General features: G+C 40.0%; 1 pseudogene; it reads left to right on the top strand.

Annotated features, from left to right (window-relative positions):
* The window catches only part of LOC129644503 (14-3-3 protein eta-like), a 49,840-nt pseudogene extending 32,901 nt beyond the window's left edge, over positions 1 to 16,939 (top strand).
* Positions 16,940 to 21,263: the final 4,324 nt, after the last annotated feature.

Raw genomic sequence — 21,263 nt, 5'->3', positions numbered from 1 at the left:
TAGACCAATTTTCCAAATTTCCTTCTTTGTCTGCTGCAGATTCCAAGCTCTGAGCTTGTTTTCCTATCCTTTTTGAAAGCTTTTCTGCTTTGAAGCTGCCACCATTCTGAACTGGAGGAATGAACTTTCCTTGGACTCTCTTGACTGCCAAGGGTATCAATAAAGTGCAAAAATAATCTCCTTCAGTTCGCCCAAGCGCCCTTGGGGGGCCTTTACTTTACTGCTTAACAGTTTGGAGGAAACAGACTGAGAATAACAAAGGGAGGTAAAGTCAGAGAAATTGCAAACTGTAAGTCATTTCTCAAAATCCATTTAGATAGCCACTTGTTAAAAGAGGGTAGTTTTTGCATTTCTGAAACCAATTTACCTAGAATTCAGTCTTTGGCCAACATCATCCACTCCCTGGACACATACTCACACATTATATCTCAATTTTCACAAACCTTTAAGTGAAATTTAACAAACCCTATATTTAGAAGACAAGAAGCAAATTGCTTCTTGGCAGGAAAGCTATGGCAAACCTGCTGCTACTAAGTCGTTTCAGTCGTGTCCAACTCTGTGCGACCCCATGGACGGCAGCCCACCAGGCTCCTCTGTCCCTGGGATTCTCCAGGCAAGAATACTGGAGTGGGTTGCCATTTACTTCTCCAGTGACAAACCTAGACAGCATATTAAAAAGTAGAGACATTCCTTTTCTGACAAACGTCTGTATAGTCAAGGCTATGGTTTTTCCAGTAGTCACATACAGCTGTGAGAACTGGACCATAAAGAAGGGTGAGTGCCGAAGAATTGATGCTTTCAAACTGTGGTGCTGGAGAAGACTTGAGAGTCCCTTGGACAGCAGGGAGATCAAACCAGTCAGCCTTAAAGGAAATCAACCATGAATACTCATTGGAAGGACTGATGCTGAAGCTGAAGTTCCAATACTTTGACCACCTGATGCAAAGAGACAACACATTGGAAAAGACTCTGATGCTGGGAAAGATTGAGGTCAGAAGGAGATAAGGGTGACAGAGGATGACATGGTTGAATGACATCACCAATGCAATGGACAGGAACTTGGGCAAACTCCAGGAGATGCTGAGGTACAGGGAAGCTTGACATGCTCAGTTGCCAGTTGGACACGACTTGGCAACTGACCAACAGCAATAATTTATTACCATAGTAGTAATAATAGAATTACTTGAGCCTTTGTTACTACTATATAATTGTTGCAGATATTATTTAATGCTCATTGTGTGTGTGTGTGTTCTGTCTGTTGTCTGACTCTTTACAAACCCACGGACTGTAGCCCATTAGGCTCCTCTGTCCACAGAATTTTCCAGGCAGGAATACTGGAGCTGGCTGCCATTTCCTACTCCAGGGGATCTTCACAACCCAGGAATCAAACTTGCGTCTTTTGTATCTCCTGAATTGGCAAGTGGATTCTTTACCACTGCGCCACCTGGGAAGCCCGTTGCTCACTGCTACATAGAAATTAAGGCAACTACTAGACCACTGTAGATTTTATTATTGATGTTCTAATAGAATATATGTCCATTTGTATATCAACTCTGGGTTTTTGATGTCTCTATTACCATATGGGCTTCGCTAGTGGTGCAGCGGTAAAGAATCCACTTGCAATGAGGGAGACCTGGGTTCAATCCCTCGGTTGAGAAGATTCCCTGGAAAAGGGAAAGGCTACCCACTTTAGTATTCTGGCCTGGAGAATTCCATGGACTGTAGAGTCCATGGGATCACAAAGAGTTGGGCATTACTGAGTGACTCTCACTTTCATATTACCATATAACTGGCCTCCTTTGTAATTCTAAGGATTTTCTTTATGCATATAAAACAGTATATATTTAGTTATTATTTCATCTAAGTCCCACATTATTTTGACTGAAATTCTGACTTTGTTTGCTTCAGATGTGATATGCTGATATGTTAGCCATGATATGATGGTGACAGTCAATTCCACATGTAAAAATGATACTGAATTCCAGTTTAACAATGGGGTTTGAAGCTAGGAATTTTAAAAATAAATGATAAAAAGATGACTTCATTAAAACCTCCACATTTAATCTTTGGAAACTATTTTTCTAGGGAAAAGGAGATGTATATGCAACTCTGTGAAGTAATGAGCTCTGCTACAATTGATTTCTGGAGTCTAAGAGGCTGAGTACATAATCTATGGCCTGAACACAAAGACACAGCTCGTGGAATTTGCTAACTTAACTTCCCACTTTTGGAGGCATCCTGCTGTACTATTGACAAAAAATATGAGTTTTGTCATGCAGCCATCTGGGCTGGACTTGCCTTACCATGTGCTTAGGTGTCCTGCTTCCCAAATCCACACAAATAAAGTGATTTCCCTTTGTTTTGAGGCTATAATGACAGCTGTATGTTGTCACCATGCTTTTTAGAAACAAATCTCTAAGCTTTTTAAAGAAATCAGAGGATCCCAAAATGATGATTTCCTATTATGTTGCAAAATTGCTTCAAAGCATTATTAATACTCTTTATGTCCACACCATGGCTGGTAAATAAGCTTTAGAAGGAATTTGCTTGCAGTTACTGCAACAAGATGAAAATTTACTGTTTCTCTCTTAAAGTGAAAGAAAGAAAGTGAAGTCACTCAGTCGTGTCTGACACTTTGTGACTCTATGGACTGTAGCCTGCCAGGCGCCTCTGGCCATGAGATTTTCCAGGCAAGAATACTGGAGTGGGTTGCCATTTCCTTCTACAGGGGATCTTCCTGACTCAGAGATCAAACTCAGGTCTCCTGCATCTAAGTCACCAGGGAATTCCCATTTCTCTCGTAAGGAGCTTGCTAATGTAACATCAAAATTATGCATATAAAACAGTATATGCCACTTTGCAGAATCCAAAATGTTTGTTTACTCATTTTACTTAGGAAACCTTTCACCTGTAGATCTCAAGGTTCTCATTTAAAAACCAATCCGACTACCTGTAATTTTGGCCCAAATCCAGAAAGTTCTAAGACAAAGCCAACAATATAGTCATCTCAGTGAACAGCACGGAGTGCCTCAGATGGCCACAACTCCAGAACTCATGCCAGGTGAAAAACTAAAGGGAAACATAATCTCAGTTCGCTGGGATAGTAATTACCTTCCACAGAAAGCATCTTTCAAACCCACACGATTTATAATCACTTAGAAACATTTAGGAAAATCAGATAGAGGAATATACTTCAACACTGTGTACTGATGAATTAATCCTACACAAAGAAAGTCTGTCTTTTGGAAGGTGAGCTCTACTCCCTGGCATGTCCAGCCTGGTATCAATAGAACTCTCTGTTTGCTGGGGCCTTTGACCACCAGAGAATCTAACACTGATTTCTTATGGTGGCTCTGAGTCATGCTAATCAATTTTGACCTCCAGACTAACTAGAAAATAAAGGCATTACCCTGACATCGATTAGATGTGACAAAAGATGTGATTAGCCTGACAAAAGATTAGACCAAAGTGGGCAGTCTGCGGTTGAGCCCCAGTAAAAGCTCTGGACACCAACAGCTGGAGTGAGCCTTTCTGGTTGGCAGTACTCCCTGCATGTTGTTACACATCACAGCCAGGAGGAGGCAGTGCTGTGCATAACTTTACAAGGAGGGGATGACCAGAAGCTCCGTGTGGAGGCCTCCTGTGTGTGTGTGCTTAGATGCTCAGTCGCATCCAGCTCCTTGTGACCCCATGAACTATAGCCTGCCAGGTTCCTCTGTCAATGGGGGGTTCTCTAGGAGAGAATACTGGAGTGGGTTGCCATGCCCTCCTCCAGGGGATATTCCCAACCCAGGGATCGAACCCAGGTCTCCCAACATTGCAGGCAGGTTCCTTAACATCTGAGCCACCAGGGAAGCCCTCCTAGACTCTGTTTAATGTAACATTCTTTGGATAATTTTGTCCTGTATACTGTCCCTGTATAATCTTTGTGAGTACAGTGGCTTTCAGTGATTCCTGTGACTCCTTGTAGCAAATTATCAAACCTGAGTGTGGCCATGGGAATCCTGGAATTTGCAGCCAGCTGGTCCTAAGTGAAGGTGGCACTGGAGACACTGAATTTGCAGCTAGTGTCTCAAGTAAAGGTTCTTGTTAGGACTATTTCCTATAACAGTACAGTTTGCTTAACTCTGCATAGTGATTAATAAAGAATCTGTGAAAATTTAGGATTTTATACAGTTGTTAACATTTAGCTTACTAGAGCCACAGCTTATAATTCCAATTTAAAAGGTGCACTTGAGTTGACTTTTGACTTACGATAACACCTTACTAAATTTATTAGTTACTGACTTAGTTCAGTTCAGTCGCTCAGTCGTGTCTGACTCTTTGCGACCCCATGAACCGCAGCACTCCAGGCCTCCCTGTCCATCACCATCTCCCAGAGTCCACCCAAACCCATGTCCATTGAGTCGGTGATGCCATCCAGCCATCTCATCCTGTGTCGTCCCCTTCGCCCCCTGCCCTCGATCTTTCCCAGCATCAGGGTCTTTTCAAATGAGTCAGCTCTTTGCATCAGGTGGCCAAAGTATTGGAGTTTCAGCTTCAACATCAGTTCTTCCAATGAACACCCAGGGCTGATCTCCTTTAGGATGGACTGGTTGGATCTCCTTGCAGTCCAAGGGACTCTTGAGAGTCTTCTCCAACACCACAGTTCAAAAGCATCAATTCTTCGGTGCTCACCTTTCTTCACAGTCCAACTCTCACATCCATACATGACCACTGGGAAAACTATAGCCTTGACTAGATGGACCTTTGTTGGCAAAGTAATGTCTCTGCTTTTGAATATGCTGTCTAGGTTGGTCATAACTTTCCTCCCAAGGAGTAAGTGTCTTTTAATTTCATGGCTGCAATCACCATCTGCAGTGATTTTGGAGCCCAGAAAAATAAAGTTAGCCACTCTTTCCACCGTTTCCCCATCTATTTGCCATCAAGTGATGGGACCAGATACCATGATCTTAGTTTTCTGACTGTTGAGCTTTAAGCCAACTTTTTCAACTTCCTCTTTCACTTTCATTAAGAGGCTCTTTAGTTCTTCTTCACTTTCTGCCATAAGGGTGGTATCATCTGTATATCTGAGGTTATTGACATTTCTCCCAGCAATCTTGATTCTACCTTGTGCTTCTTCCAGCCCAGCATTTCCTATGATGTACTCCGCATATAAGTTAAATAAGCAGGGTGACAATATATAGCCTTGACGTACTCCTTTTCCTATTTGGAATCAGTCTGTTGTTCCATGTCCAGTTCTAACTGTTGCTTCCTGACCTGCATACATGTTTCTCAAGAGGCAGGTCAGGTGGTCTAGTATTCCCATCTCTTGAAAAATTTTCCAGTTTCTTGTGATCCACACAGTCAAAGGCTTTGGCATAGTCAATAAAGCAGAAATAGATTTTTCTAGAACTCTCTTGCTTTTTCGATGATCCCACAGATGTTGGCAATTTGATCTCTGGCTCCTCTGTCTTTTCTAAAACCAGCTTGAACATCTGGAAGTTCACGGTTCACACATTGCTGAAGCCTGGCTTGGAGAATTTTAAGCATTACTTTACTAGAGTGTGAGATGAGTGAAATTGTGAGGTACTTTGAGCATTCTTTGACATTGCCTTTCTTTGGGATTGGAATAAAAACTGACCTTTTCCAGTCCTATGGCCACTGCTGAGTTTTCCAAATTTGTTGGCATATTGAGTGTAGCACTTTCATAGCATCATCTGTCAGGATTTGAAATAGCTCAACTGGAATTCCATCACCTCCATTAGCTTTGTTCGTAGTGATGCTTCCTAAGGCCCACTTGACTTCACATTCCAGGATGTCCAGCTCTAGGTGAGTGATCACACCATCATGATTATCTGGGTCATGAAGATCTTTTTTGCACAGTTCTTCTGTGTATTCTTGCCACTTCTTCTTAATATCTTCTGCTTCTGTTAGGTCCCTATCATTTCTGTCCTTTACTGAGCCTATCTTTGCATGAAGTTGTTGACTACTTAACATTAAATCTGCCACATTTTTAACTTTAATATATTAGTTATGAAAGAGTTATTTAAATACTAAGAAGATTTTGTGTGAGTCAGATATTAAAATACTTAAAAATTACAGAAAATGATTCAGTTTATGAATGCAGTTTAAATTATTTCAAGATATGGGTATACAGTTTGTAAAAGGCACCCAAATTTACTTAAATATGCCTTAAAATTGGCTACAAAAATTTTGCAGAAGTACAATAAATTTCTGAACTGAACTTAAAATCTCGAGGACCTAGGTTTTGAATATGCAAATTTAATAAATTGCTTAGTATGTAAAAAACATTATGAGTATTTTCTGTTCTTTTAAGTCTATTAATGGATATTATAAGGCAATTTCTAAATTTAGAAAGGGACTAGCTAAGTGATTATTGACTACTAATAAAGTAGGGACAGGACTAATGCAGGAAATATTCAGAAAATTATACATTCCTAATGTCTAATCTATTGCTTTTCTCTTAAATCTTTATCTACATTTGGGAAAACAATATTTGGGGTCCTTTCATGTAAAAATAGTAACTAAGTTGTGAAAGAAAATTAGACTTTTAGTTGGTTGACTTATCTCTTGGCCTGACTACTGCTCAGTTGGATTATGCAGAACTGGTGAAGCCCAAGAAAGTTAGAAGGGCATAGATTATCAGTTAAAACTATTTTGGCTACAGAAAATCCAATCCAACTGGACTAAGCATGAAAGTAATTTAGGGGCTCATGTAACTGAAACTCCCAGGCACAGCTGGAATCAAAGACTCATACAATGACATCAGGACCCATCTCTCAGTTCTTTTCTCTGGGTCAACTTTACCTATACCTTTGAAGGTTGGGCCTGCATCCTTCCATGTTTAAAACCAGCAGACGATAACATGCCTTTCCAGGATTATCCAGATGGCATCTCATTGGATCATGTCCCCATTCCTCCCTCAACCAATCACTCTGCTGCTCCTGCTGCTAAGTCGCTTTAGTCATGTCTGACTCTGTGACTCTATCGGCAGCAGCCCACCAGGCTCCCCCGTCCCTGGGATTCTCCAGGCAAGAACGCTGGAGTGGGTTGCCATTTCCTTCTCCAATGCGTGAAAGTGAAAAGTGAAAGTGAAGTCGCTCAGTCGTGTCTGACTCTTCGGGACCCCATGGACTGCAGCCCACCAGGCTCCTCCGTCCATAGGATTTTCCAGACAAGAGTACTGGAGTGGGTTGCCATTGCCTTCTCTGAACCAATCACTCTACATGGGTATAAATCTTACCCTCATCTTTGGAGCCAGAGGAGAGTGAGATCAGGAAATGTGCAGGAAATAAGTAACTGCTCCTGCCACTAGAGAACATTCACCTAGGAGAAAGATGAGTAGATGCTGGATGCAAGTCACTTGTAACACAGAATGTTCACAAATCCAATAATTCTACTTGCAAAATGTTTCTCTGGTGGAATCTTTTTTTATTATTATTAAGCATGTAAGAAATCAAGGAGCTTGAGCAAGGGTTAGGGGAAAAGTTCATTTCTTTATGGGATTAAATAATGGTGAAGCCAATAGAATCAAAGCAAAAATAATGTTAATTTCTACTTCTGTCTCCACCAGGAAGCTCTGTGACAAGACAAGCTACTTAGCCTTGCTGTTTTATGGCTTCCTTACATGTCAGATGAAACTACCACATCCCAGGTTTTAAAGGTGATATGAGAATTGAAAGAGATAATTTGAAAGTCAAGACACAAAAGATGTTATTTTATTTTTATTTTTGGCTGCACTGGGTATTTGTTGCTATATGAGGGCTTGCTCTAGTTGTGGCAAGTGGAGGCTACTCTTTGTTGAGGTGCATGGGCTTCTCCTTGTGGAGGCTTCTCCTATTGCAGAACACAGGCTCCAGGCACATGAGCTCAGTAGTTGTGGCACAAGGGCTCAGCTGCCCTGTGGCACGTGGGATCTTTCCAGACCAGGGATCGAACCCATGTCCTCTGCATTGGCAGGTGGATTCTTTACCACTGGGCCAGTAGGGAAGTCAGATGTTATTTTAAAATTACAAAATTTCTATACAAATATAAACTATTAGTAGTAGCAATAGTATTGATAGTACCATTGTTTTAGGTTCTGTACTAATCGAAGTTGTGAGATGCAGACAAAAGAAGCCGTTCTGAAGCATTCAAGTAGAAAAGAAATTTAATAGAGGGGTTCAGACAGCTTACAGACTTCTGAAGAATCAGGCTTAAAGGCTATATAACTAGGAGTGGGACAAAATGACTCTAGAGGACACTAGGCCTGCATGCAGGGCACAGGCTCTGTATCTTGTCTTTCCACCATCAGTTGCTGGAACCTAGGCCACATGCTGCTGCTGCTTCTGAAACTGAGCATCTACCTGCAATCAAATTCATCATCAGGCTTGAATCCCCCTTGCACTACCTTCTTCACACCACTCTCTACCAATCAGAGACCTCATATTTTAAGGTGTGCCTGGCAGAGTCAAGGTCACACATCTGTACCTTAGCTGCAAGGGAGCCTGGAAAAACATGTTTATGGCCTTCATCTTAGGAAGCAGGATTCATAATGTAAGAAATTCACTACAGGAAAGGGGCTCAGGACATTCCAAAGGCACATAAATATCTACTATCTGCATAGCATTGTTTTAAGTCTTAAAAAACATTAAAACATTTAATGTCAGTGTGCAGATGCAACCTACAGAACTATAGTCATAGCAGAACCTATACATCCTTGAGCTACAAGTCTTCTTACATTTAGCTTTCTGCATCTTCTTTATGGAAACTTTGAAGCCAAATTTTTGCCTCATTGTGTCTTTTAAAATCATTTTTTGCTCAAATGAAAATCTCTAGAGTTTATAAATATATCAATCAACTTGAGTGTTTTTCAGAAACTCAAACTCAACTGCCAATGAACTGGTAGAAGTTACTCATTCAACTATATCCAAGATAGAGACTCATCTTGCAGACCAAATGTCAGAGATTTTTTTCCAGGAGTCTCCCAGAATATCACTATATGGAAATCCTGCAGACATGTTTTGGAGTTTGAACAGTATTTGACTTACAGTTCCATGACAAGTAGAATTTATTCCTGTTTTTCCAAACTGTGTTCTTGTAAATCTTATTTTTCTAATTTTTAAAATTTTACTGGAGTAGAGTTGCTTTACAATGTGTGTCAGTTTCTGTTGTACAGCAAAGTGAATCAGTTATATGTATACATATGTCCCCTCTGCTTTAGATTTCCTTCCCGTTTATACCACCACAGAGCCCTGAGTAGAGCTCTCTGTGCTATACAGTAGGTTCTCATCAGTTATCTGTTTTATACATAGTAGTTTACATATGTCAGTACCAATCTCCCAGTTCATCCCACCCCTCCCTACCCTCCTTAGTAACTGTAAGTTTGTTTTCTTCACAAATCTTTAAACTTTCTACTCACAATAGACACATGAAAAACAGAATGGGAATTTTGAACATCTATTATCTCTTCTGTAGTGACATGTGATACCTTTAGTTGTTGAGGAGTTTTCTTGCACAGCTGACAATGACGACTAGGTTTAAGAGAGCAGTAATTTAACTTTTGTTGTCCATTTCCCTGAAGTACTGAGAGAAGATAGGAAGAGAAAAAATCAAAAATACTTGTGTAGAATGTCTTAGGTGAATTTTTCTTGATCCAGGTGATAGCGTGAGTGTTATAACTCCATTTTGTCTCAGCTATTACATTCTGATCAAATTTTTGTATGCATAACAGAAATGTAGATACTACATAAAAATTTCAGGTTTTTGCATCTGAGTGTGTATGTATGTGTGTGAGTGCACATGTGTGTGAGCAAAGGGAGTGGTAAATGAGAGTTTGCTTAGGCTGAGCTTCAAGTAATGTCTGTGCCTTGCCAGGAAGAGTGCAATGTATAAAATTTGAATTTCAAATCTGTTAATTTATTTTTACTCCCATTTGTTATCATTAATCCCATTTTGGCATTATTAATACCAAAACAGTCTCTTGGAGGAAACATTTAAAGAAAATCTGGCTTATATCTATAAATTATTTAAAACTTTTGTATGATAAATATAAAAAGTGAAAATACTAACAATATATTTCTTTTTAAATAATATGATTTTTAGTAGAGTTTATATAACACTTCTACATTTCCTGTGTTTCATAATCATTTAATTTTACTAACTGACTAAATGCAAAAACCCTGCCATCCAGCGCGCTCTGTTAGCCAGCATTTCCAGCCCAGCCTTGTGGCAGATGTTGCAGGAGAGGTTACTGAACCAAAAATATGGTTTGGGGGGTTTAGGCGGAAAAAGGTAAAAAGCACAAAGGGATAAAATTTTCACTTTAAGATTGATCATCAGTAAATCAAGAAAAAGATGAATAGTGCTGAATGTAAGAATAAGAGTGACAGAAGAAGTGTGTAAGACTGCAGAAATCCCAACACAGAGGTGAGAACTAGGAACTAGGGCTAAAGGAGACGAGGAAAATATGAAGGAGGATGGAATGCAAAAATAGCAATAACAGTTTAAGTTACATTTATTAAGCACTTACTATTGTAAATACTATGTTGAAAAGTGAAAGTGACTGATAGTCACTCAGTTGTGTCCAACTCTTTGTGACCCCATGGACTGTAGCCTGCCAGGGTCCTCTGTCCATGGGATTCTCCAAGTAAGAATACTAAAGTGGGCAGAAGACCTTCCTGACCCAAGGGTCAAATTCAGGTCATCTGCATTACAGGCAGATTCTTCACTGTCTGAGCTACCAGGGAAGTTCTATTAAATACTATGGATGCTTTAATTTACTCTCAACAACAATGAAAGGATGATAACACTCCTAGAATGACTATTATTCCTAGGAAGACGATATTACTCCCAGAGGAAGAAATTGGGAGGAAGGCAGGAGCACAGGTAACTCTCTCGGAAAAAATATCATGAAGAGTGACAGCATCAAGATTTATATTCAGGGCTTTTTATTTATGCTCAAGACCTTTCCATATTTGGCTTCTTTTGACTCAATCACTTTGAAAATTGATTCCTCACTAAGTGTGTTTAATAATTCTTTATTAGCTTGAATATGCACTTAGCAATACTTACCTATAAGTCAAATTTTAATATTCTAGCTCTAAAAGGAGAATAAAAGGATATCAGCAAGCAGGAAGTACAGTACCAGCTCATATTCCATCAATCTTCCTTTTACTTATGATGGTTTTCACATGCAGATGCAATGCCTTGATCAATAACCACAAAAGTTGACTAACTGTTTTTTACTAAATCAAATCCTGCTTTAAGCTAATGTCTAAAACCAAAGCAGGAATTACGTGAGTTGGGTTATATAAAAACTGGTATACATCAGGTCATTTCCAGGAAGAGCTTTCCTGGGCCAAAAGGATGTTTTCCCCTTAGCCAGAAAGCATGACGTATGAGGGCCTCCCTGGTGGCTCAGACAATAAACAATCTGCATGCAATGCAGGAGACCCAGGTTCAATCCCTGGGTAGGGAAGATCCCCTGGAGAAGAAAATGGCAACCCACTCCAGTATTCTTGCCTGGGAAACCCCACAGACAGAGGAGCCTGTCAGGCTACAGTCCATGGGATCGAAAAGGGTTAGACATGACCTAATGACTAAATGATGATAATGTATGAACAACTGAATCAATTTTAATATTGTAACCTGTTAAGAAAAAAATGGATACCAGTTCATTGGAAGGGCCCAATGTACACCCTGAACATAAAGTGTTTTAAACTGTCAAGAATATATACCTATAAAAAAAAAAAAGAATATATACCTATGACTTGGGTTAAAGATGGCTAAGTTGACTAATCCCACATGCTTCTCTTTCCTTCCAAACTCTAATTGAAATAAAAATAAATAGACATTAGGTATAAACAAGAAGAGATTATTTTGATAAGCAAAAATTTTTTTATGAAATTGTTGGAAATTGGAATCAATAAGAGATTGAGTGTTTAAAATGCATACATATGTTTGTGCACACACATACACACACAAACACACACACACACACAAACACACACACACAGACACGCAAAACCCAAAACAGGTAGAGAGGACTACTACAAAGGTGAAAGCCATGTATTCCAAGAATCTCATGCAAGACTCCAGAGAAGTCCCGCAGTATACCATAGGAAGTCATCCAACAGCAGGGGCTGTCCAAAGACAAAATAATCAAGGTAATTAATTCAAAGAGTACAGAAATGCTGAACTGGTGTGCCCTGCTGCCCCTCATTATTCCCCATAAAGCCATATACCTGAGTAATTCACCCCTATCCCCCAAACAGAAGGCCCTTTTTCAAGAAGTGTTGGTGAGATGGGAGAACAGAGCAGAGCCCAAGATAACTCTAGACGTCTGCCATGGAGAAAAATAAAAAGCAGTATCTCTTTCCAAAACTGAAATAAATAAACATGAAATAAGTCCATTTACAGAACAAAATCCAACAAATGAAATCTTAAGTAGCTGTCCTTCCAAGATTCAATTGAACTAACCTGAGGCCAGAACTCAGCCTTTGTTACAGTCCTGAAATGCCTGCTATCTCACAAAGAATTAGTGAGAAACATCAGCTTTTATCAATTATTTTATGGGGAGGTTGAGAAAACATACATTACCTATCACATAGGAATAATTTATTAAGTATCACACATTATAATCACATACATTTAACCGTTCTTCCTAAAGACATCTACCTTTCATTTCCTTTCTCTCTTTTCTGACTGCAAGAATATAAAATTTTCTTTTCCTCTTCATTATATCTGTGCCCTCCAGGGTCCTTGCTGATTCCAACACATACTTCCTACTTTCTGTTGAAGTAATTGTACTAGTGAAATATGTTTTAGTTCAAGCACCAGCCACACAAAGTGTTTTCAAGTTTGCATAACCCTATAATTAGTTATATTTCTACCTACAAATCCTTTTATAATACTTTTTGTCCTATATATTATTTAATTGAATCATTTCCCTTAGGATCACTACTAACTGTCACTCTTATGTAAGTCTTCCCATTATTTATTTAGTTCCCCATAAAGTGAGTCCATATTTGCCTTTCCAACATCTGTCTCTTCCCATTACCACATAGGCTAATTTTTTTCAAATGTTCCATGCATTCTTTATCCTATAAGACTCTTGTACAAAAGGAAATGTAATTCAAATCGGGTCCCCATATGGAAAGAATAAAGTGAATCTTTGGGGATCTGTATGATTAAATCTATAAATCTTCTCTATGGTCCAATTGATATGTACCATCGTAAGATGCCTTCCATCTCACCTATCATGCAGTTGTACATTAAGAAAAAAAGCATTTGAAAGATTTTCCAGAATTTCAAGAAAGTTGCCTATATGACATCCAATGTAACAAATAAGTCAATAATAACAATATAGCTTAATTAGAACTTTTCAGAATGGCAGCTAGAAAAGTTAATTTCCTTGAGAGGTCAAATGGCATATTCAATGGCTTGAAATTTCCAAACCAGCCTCTGCAATTCCTCTATCCTGATAAAGCACGAAACCTAATCTATTTGTCTTGGCTAATTAAATTCTACCCAGAGTGCCACCACTGCTGCTTTTCTGTAAGTTAGAGATGTTAATTACATGAGAATATTTATCATGCTGCTGCTGCTGCTGCTGCTAAGTCACTTCAGTCGTGTCCGACTCTGTGCGACCCCATAGACGGCAGCCCACCAGGCTCCCCCGTCCCTGGGATTCTCCAGGCAAGAACACTGGAGTGGGTTGCCATTGCCTTCTCCGATGTGTGAAAGTGAAGTCGCTCAGTCATGTCCGACTCTTCCCGACCCCATGGACTGCAGCCCACCAGGCTCCTCCACCCATGGGATTTTCCAGGCAAGAGTATTGGAGTGGGTTGCCATTGCCTTCTCCGGTTATTATGCTAGGAAAGTTGATTACCACAGCCATGTTTTTAAAGGCTTGGCCCAAAGTACTTTCTAACTGTTCTGCTGGAATGTCAATGAATCCTGTATATTCAAACACAGAACAGTTACCTAATCACCTTCCATCCCCTAGTTTGTATCTGATAGCTCTAGTTTTCATATACTATATATCATTTTGAAAAACATGTGAAGTCTAAAACATCAGAATTATGCATTTTTCAAAAAGTACAGAAAAACCATGAGCAAGAGGAAAATAAATTTTAATTGATAATGAGATTAAGACATAAAAGTAGAACAAAGGGCTATAAAGTAGAATGGCCATAAAGATACATGTATGGCTTATAAATTTAATCTGTTTTCTATTTTTAAATGAAAAGGAGCCCCTGGAAGTGTTTTGAATAGACACTATGTTTCCTACTCAAGATCTCTTCCTGTCTCTTTCTTATTAAAAAAAAAACAAACACATTTTTATTATGGTAGTTATGTAGATTGGGGGTAAATTATGGTTAATCTAAGCCAGCCATGGTCATTTCATCTCCTCTGCAATAGTTGTTCTGCTACTATTTGTTGTAGCTCGGCACCTAACCTGGTTCTGGCCAATGAAATTGTAGGAGATAACTGGGGATTCTCTGGAGATGTTCCTTTGCATTTAGCTAGATTTCCCTGAGAAAATTTGGCATATGTTACTCTTTAGGATGTTACTCTTAAGAGGATTTGACTCCCAGTGCTACTACAAACACCTAACAACAATGACATAGCTTAGCCTGATAACAAGCTTGACACCCAAAGTGCACAGCTGAAAAAAAGGAAGTTGGAATTGCTGTGAATATCACTAAGTTGCTAAATAATCACTCTTAAACCAAACTGTCTCCTGACATCTTGTTAACTGAGGTTATATATTTATTGATGCTTTAATTTGGAAGAGGCAAATTTTCACTAGCAATTAACAGAAATTTTTCTAAAAAACATTTTCATGTGCAGTGAACATTGGGATGGACAATATTTCCAAATAGCATTCCTGTATCAAATATAAAGGTAGATTTGATAGTACTTTTATGAGAATATAGCATCAAAAAGAAACTCCATGAGAGTAAACCATCAGATCTATGCAATCTAGACTATGCTATAGTTTTTTCCTAGCCTGATTTTATTTCACAATAAATTCTAACCTATCTAGAGATCTTCCAAAAGAACACATCAGAGGTTAAAATATAGTATTAATATTAGATATTCTGTCAAAGTAGAAGATGGAGGAAGAGTGATAGGGAAGGGAAGAAGGAGAAAGAAAATGCAAAATGGTCAAATACACATAGAAAATTTTAGGATAACAATGTTAAACAATTTCTCAAAGGTTCTTGATATGCTAATGGGTGTTAAGAATATCTAAGTGATGCATGTAGCATTTCCAATGTTATTCTGACCCTAGACCTCAGAGCATATAGAGGAAATATTTTCCTGTATTCTTATAATACATAATATAAAGAAAATCACATTCTATATAGTCTTTATATATTCTTCCATGTAGATGAAACAATAGGAAACTGAGCAATGAATATACTAAAAATTGCCAAAAATCACCCCAGGCATCACTCCCCTATGCTAGGTTTTTGACCAGTGCAAAACCAGCTGTGGGCTTCACTGGTGGCTCAGGGGTAAGGAATCCGCCTGCAAGGCAAGAGACTCAGAGATCGGGGTTCGATCCCTGGGAGGGGACGATCCCTTGGTGGAAGAAATGGCAACCCACTCCAATAATCTTGCCCAGAAAACTCCATGGACAGAGGAGCCTGGCAGGCTACAGTCCATAGGTCACAAAAGAGTCCCACTTGACTGAGGGACTGAACAACAACAGCCAGATGTACCAGACTCGGTTTCCCACACGCTCCCTCACATGCTGTCTCCTATAGTTCAGTCAGACACTATTTAAGTGAATAGTACAGATACTATCCATTTTATGGATCAGCTCATGAAGTGGATAAAAAAGATCTCAATCATGTTAGAAAGGAGGAAAAAGGAATTATAAACTTTTTTCGACACTCCAGACAAATACGAAAATGAAACAACCCAGCCCAGAGGTCTAGGCAGCTGAGAAGGCGAGCAGAGTTGCTGGCCAGCAGCAAGGCAAGCCACTGTGCGCGTGCGCAGTGGCAGTGGCCTCTGCAGCGGCCAAGAGCGCTCGCGCCATGGACGAGCTAGGGAGCCCGGTGCCAGGAGAGGCCCGGCCACAACGACAAGGGGCACCACAAGCAGCTGCGTCTGCAGCTGGCCAAAGCCTCTGCGATGAAGGAAGCGACCAGCCTCAATGAACCTGTCTTCACTGAAGACCGAGACGTCTTCTCTGTGGCTTACAAGAACGTGGGCATTGCCTGACTGTCTTCCTGGAGGATCATCAACCAGAAAACCATGGCGGACCGGGAATGAGAAGAAACTAAAGAAGGTTAAGGTTTAGCGAGCAAAGATCAACAAGGAGCTGGAAGCGGTGTGCAACGCCATGCTGGCTTTTCTGGACAAGTTCCTCATCAGGAACCGCAGTGATTTCCAGTGTGAGAGTAAAGTCTTCTCCCTGGAGATGAAAGGCGACTCCTGTCGCTATCTGGCAGGGGTGGGTTCCGGTGAGAAGAAAAACGATGTAGCCCCAAACTCCACTCGGCGGAAAGGAAGCCTCCGCAATCAGCCAAGAGCACTTGCAGCCCTCGCACCCCCATCCGGCTAGGCCAGGCCTCAGCTTCCTGATGTTCTACACCGAGATCCAGAAAAATCACAGGCAAGCCTCTCTCTTAGCCTTTCACGATGCCGTAACCCAGCTGGACTCACTGAACGAGGATTCCTATAAGGAATGCTGCTGCTGCAAGACAACCTCATCCTCTGGAGGAGCAACCAACAGGACGAGGAAGCTGGAGAAAACAACGCAGGCACCTCGGTCCTGACCCCACCCTGTCACCGCCCGTCCTTCCTCATCACAATCACTGAGTATCTAGTGCTAAACTTGTCTGTGTGGCAGCACAGCTACTCAGACTACTCAGATCTACTCTCCGCTCTCCCAGGAAGCAGTTCTGGACAAATTCACTGTCTGGCATTGCTTTGAGCCCGTGGAAGCTTCCTTTTCCAATTATGCAGACAGGTGCATTCCCAAGGAGGCCTTTTCTGTACTATGCCTGCTGATCTAAGTGAAATGGAGGTGAAAGCAATGGGGAAGTTAAAAGGGAGAATTAGCGGACACAGGGTATTTAACAGTCAGCTATTTAAATGATTCATTTAAAACAAGCTGGTAATGTTTGTTAAAGCAGTATGTCTGTGCATGCAAAAATGAATTCACCACTCTCACCTTTTTCTTAAACTGATGTAAAACTGTTCAGGGAGGCTGAGATGGAGAGATCCTTTCTCCTTTCCATCTGCTTAATAATAAGCTGCCTCACATGACGATTAAGTTGCACCTTGTTTTCCCTCTTTAAATAATGAGGTGTACAAATCTTCTTTTCAATGCAATACATCTAAAGTTTTGATACCTGTAACTTTTAGGGGTGGGGGGAGGTTACGATTATTTAAGAGTCATGGATTTATTTTTTGTAACTCATTGGCTGTCGTCCTTATGTGTCAGCCCATGTCAATCGAAATGGATGATTATAAAATACTAGACTTTTGAAGTATATCTTTTGGAGTTCAATGGGTAAATAAATGCTGTTTGGGGATATTTTTAAAAATAAGGAAAAAATGAGATAACTTTCAGTTCAGTTGCTCAGTCATGTCCGACTCTCTGCGACCCTGTGGACTACAGCACGCCAGGCTTCCCTGTCCATCACCAACTCCCAGAGCTTATGCAAACTCATATCCATGGAGTCAGTGATGCCATCCAACCATCTCATTCTCTGTCAGCCCCTTCACCTCCCGCCTTCAATCTTTCCCAGCACCAGGGTCTTTTCAAATGAGTCAGTTCTTCGCATCAGGTGGCCAAAGTATTGGAGTTTCAGCTTCAGCATCAGTCCTTCCCGTGAATATTCAGTACTGAGATAACCTTAGATGATTCAATTTAGAATATTAAATGATTCCTTTTGTATCTCATGATCTCACACTCACTGTCTCACATCCCTTGATACAAGTTTATTAAAAAGTATATATTGTTGAAATGAGACTACAGTTGACCCTTAATATGGGTTTGAACTGTGAAGGTCTACTTATATGCAAATTAAGTTTAGTAAATACATGCTATGCTGCTAAGTCGCTTCAGTCGTGTCCGACTCTGTGCGACCCCATAGACTGCAGCCCATTAGGCTCTTCTGTCCCTGGGATTCTCCAGGCAAGAATACTGGAGTGGGTTGCCATTTCCTTCTCCAATGCATGAAAGTGAAAAGTGAAAGTGAAGTTGCTCAGTCGTGTCTGACTCTTAGCGACCCCATGGACTGCAGCCTACCAGGCTCCTCCATCCATGGATTTTCCAGGCAAGAATACATGCTATAGTACTACATGATTGGTTGAGTCCACCGATCAGAACCCCCAGATGAAGAGGGCAGACTGAATTTACATGTGGGTTTAGGACTGTTCAGGGGTCAGTGCCCTAAACACTTCCTCACCCTGAATTACTCCGGGGTCAACTACAGTTAGTTAAAGACTAGTCACTCTGAAAATATTGCAAATAATGTGGCTCACTGGGAGCTGCAATCCCTTGTTTACGTTCTTGGAAGTCTCTTTTGAATTCATCCAAGAAAAAAACTAATCTATTGTTTTCTCCCCACAGCTCCCCGCCTAATCCTAACCCAGCTCCCTAGGTCAGGATTGTTCCATGCAGTAAGCCTTAATAGAGCAGATACTTAGTGCCAGATGTCATGACCAATGCCGGCAGAGCAGAACTGGACAAGACATGATCCCTGACTTCAAGAAGCTCAGTCAGGTAAATCTTAACATTTGTCTGCCAGAAATTGATGAGTACTTAACTGTCTACAATCATAATGAGAACAGAGAGTGGAAAATACATGTCATTAATCAGTAGCAAATGCAGTAAAGAGGAGTTAATTCTTTTTTATTGATGTGAGATTATTTACTTTTTGAGTAATGAGGCTAATACTTAGAAATTGCATCTAGTGATCACTAAGACAACTGGCCAGTTTAATCATTTTGTTGTAGGAAGCAGGGCCTGAGAGTGAGCTCTTGTCTAATGCTTGGGAGTGAATTATCTGAGGAGACACAACATGCTGACAAAGCAAGAGTCTTTATTGGAAAGGGGTGCCTTGGTGAAGAGTAGCAGGGTAAGGGAACCCAGGAGAACTGCTGTGCCACGTGGCTCAGTCTTGGGTTTTATGGTGATGGGATTCGTTTCCAGGTTGTCTGTAGTCATTCATTCTGACTCAGGATCCTTCTTGGTGGCTGGCATGCACATCACTCAGCGGAGGTAAGATTCCAGCAAGGAGGATCCTGGAAGGTTGATAGACCATATTAACCGGCATCTCCTCTCTCCTTTTGAACTTTCCCAAATTCTTTCAGTTGGTAGTAGCTTGTTCGTTCCACATTTCTTACCAAGACCTCCGATTGTAAGAAAGTAAAAAGAATGAACACAAAAGCGAAAGAGAAGTGTCAGGCTTAAGAAATTTACAAAACAGTGGGAGAAACTGACATGTGAATAGTTAATTTTAATAGAAGACCGCACTGAAGGGAAGATAGAACAAAATGGAAAGGAAACTGAATGGAAAATAGGGTGGGTGAGGGGCAATCGGGACATTTTTATAGGGTAAGTAGCTTTTTGACTAGGCTTTGAAGGAAGAGTATGATTTTTATTACAGGTTAAATAGGAGAAGTTCATCCATCACCACAGACATTCTCTCCACTTTAAGCTTTAATCTTCCATTCTCCTAAAACTCTGCTTTGCCATCATTCTTGGCAGACATCATTCTTGTTCCACTGACTGGGTCTTGAATTTATGACACTTAAGTGCTTATAAGTTTATCGGGAGGAAAGTTGCTTTTAATACCAAATTTTCTAGGTCATAATGGGATTTGGGGAAAATCCACCTGTCATGGGGGTTATTTGACTCTGAATTTATATCAGTTCAAAGATGCTTAGATCACAAACTCATTCTACACAGCTTGAAAAATAAAATCCATATATCAAATGTTATAGCTGAAAGGTACACAGCCAGCATGTAACCCAAACATCTTGATGGGAAAACAGAAACCAAAAGCTGTTAAGGGAATTGCTGAAGGTCACATTGGAATTTCTGTAGAAGAAATGGTGCAAGAAATTGGGATACAGATGACCTCATTGTTTTCTCTCAATCACACCTATCTTCCGTGATTTGCTTGGATTCATCCTGGTTCAAATATCCCAATTGCCAAGCTCACTGGACTTCATGGGAAGAAATTTGTTTGGGTGCCTTTACTGACACTCTATATCTAGGAATTATTAGTGATGTGATAAAGCAGGAGATCATGTCTTTAACTGAAAACTTTCCATACAAATCAAAAAATGCTTTTAGCGCTACCCTTGTCTTTTTTCAACCACAATTTATATATATTTTCCTGTCAAAAGGAATGTGCTTTATGCACAAATTAGCATCTGTCTTGCTCATGCTGAATCTGTATAATCAGTATAATAACAAGAGAAATGGCTCATAATTTTTGCCTTATGTTTTTTTCAATTTGATAAATTAAAAAGCAGTGCCAAATTGCAGTTGCAAAGATGCAGCTGAGAAGTATGTTTAACTGCTGCAGCCTCATACAGTCTTTATGGGAAGAAAAGCCACATCTGTTTCTTCTGTAAGCTTGAGGGATGATGACACTCATGAGAGAAACACCAATTCAGGAATCTCTGTGATTTTATGAACCAAACCAAAAAGAAAAAAAACCATGTCCTTGAAAAGAAGTGTCCTTGTGAAAAGAAATAAAGAAGTGATTTTTAGTTTTTCTAGGCTTTGTTGTTTTCTCTGGGAAAAAAAAAAAGGTGAGCCAGATAATCCTAATTTCAAACCATTTAGAACATTTTCTGATAATTAATATGCTTAAATGTTAACAGTATCTCTGAAGTGACTTAGCATCAAGGGTTTTCTGCAGAGAAGTATTACGTCGCAATTGTACCATGTTATTCCTATACTTAGTGTTTATAATTCTCATTTAATGTTACCGTGTAATAAAAAACACTTGTGCCCTAACATGTTAACATATAATGCTGTTGTGGGGAAAATCATTGGCAAATGACTTGTAGCTATGGGTAGAATTACAATCATTTTCAGCAATATTATGTGATCATTTTTATTGCTAAGCATGTATCTACAGTTCAGTGACAGACAGTAGATAAACCTCCAGCAGGAAGTAACATAAAAGGCCAGGAAAATACATTGTCAGTAGAGAGCTTTTGAAAATGTAAAAATTAACTAAGTCAGGATGCTAAAGAAATAGCAATATCCCCTATGAATTACATAGGAC

The sequence above is a fragment of the Bubalus kerabau genome, chromosome 2 (genome assembly GCF_029407905.1).
Source record: "Bubalus kerabau isolate K-KA32 ecotype Philippines breed swamp buffalo chromosome 2, PCC_UOA_SB_1v2, whole genome shotgun sequence".
Taxonomy (NCBI): Eukaryota; Metazoa; Chordata; class Mammalia; order Artiodactyla; family Bovidae; genus Bubalus; species Bubalus kerabau.
This window is presented reverse-complemented; position numbering and strand designations above follow the sequence as displayed.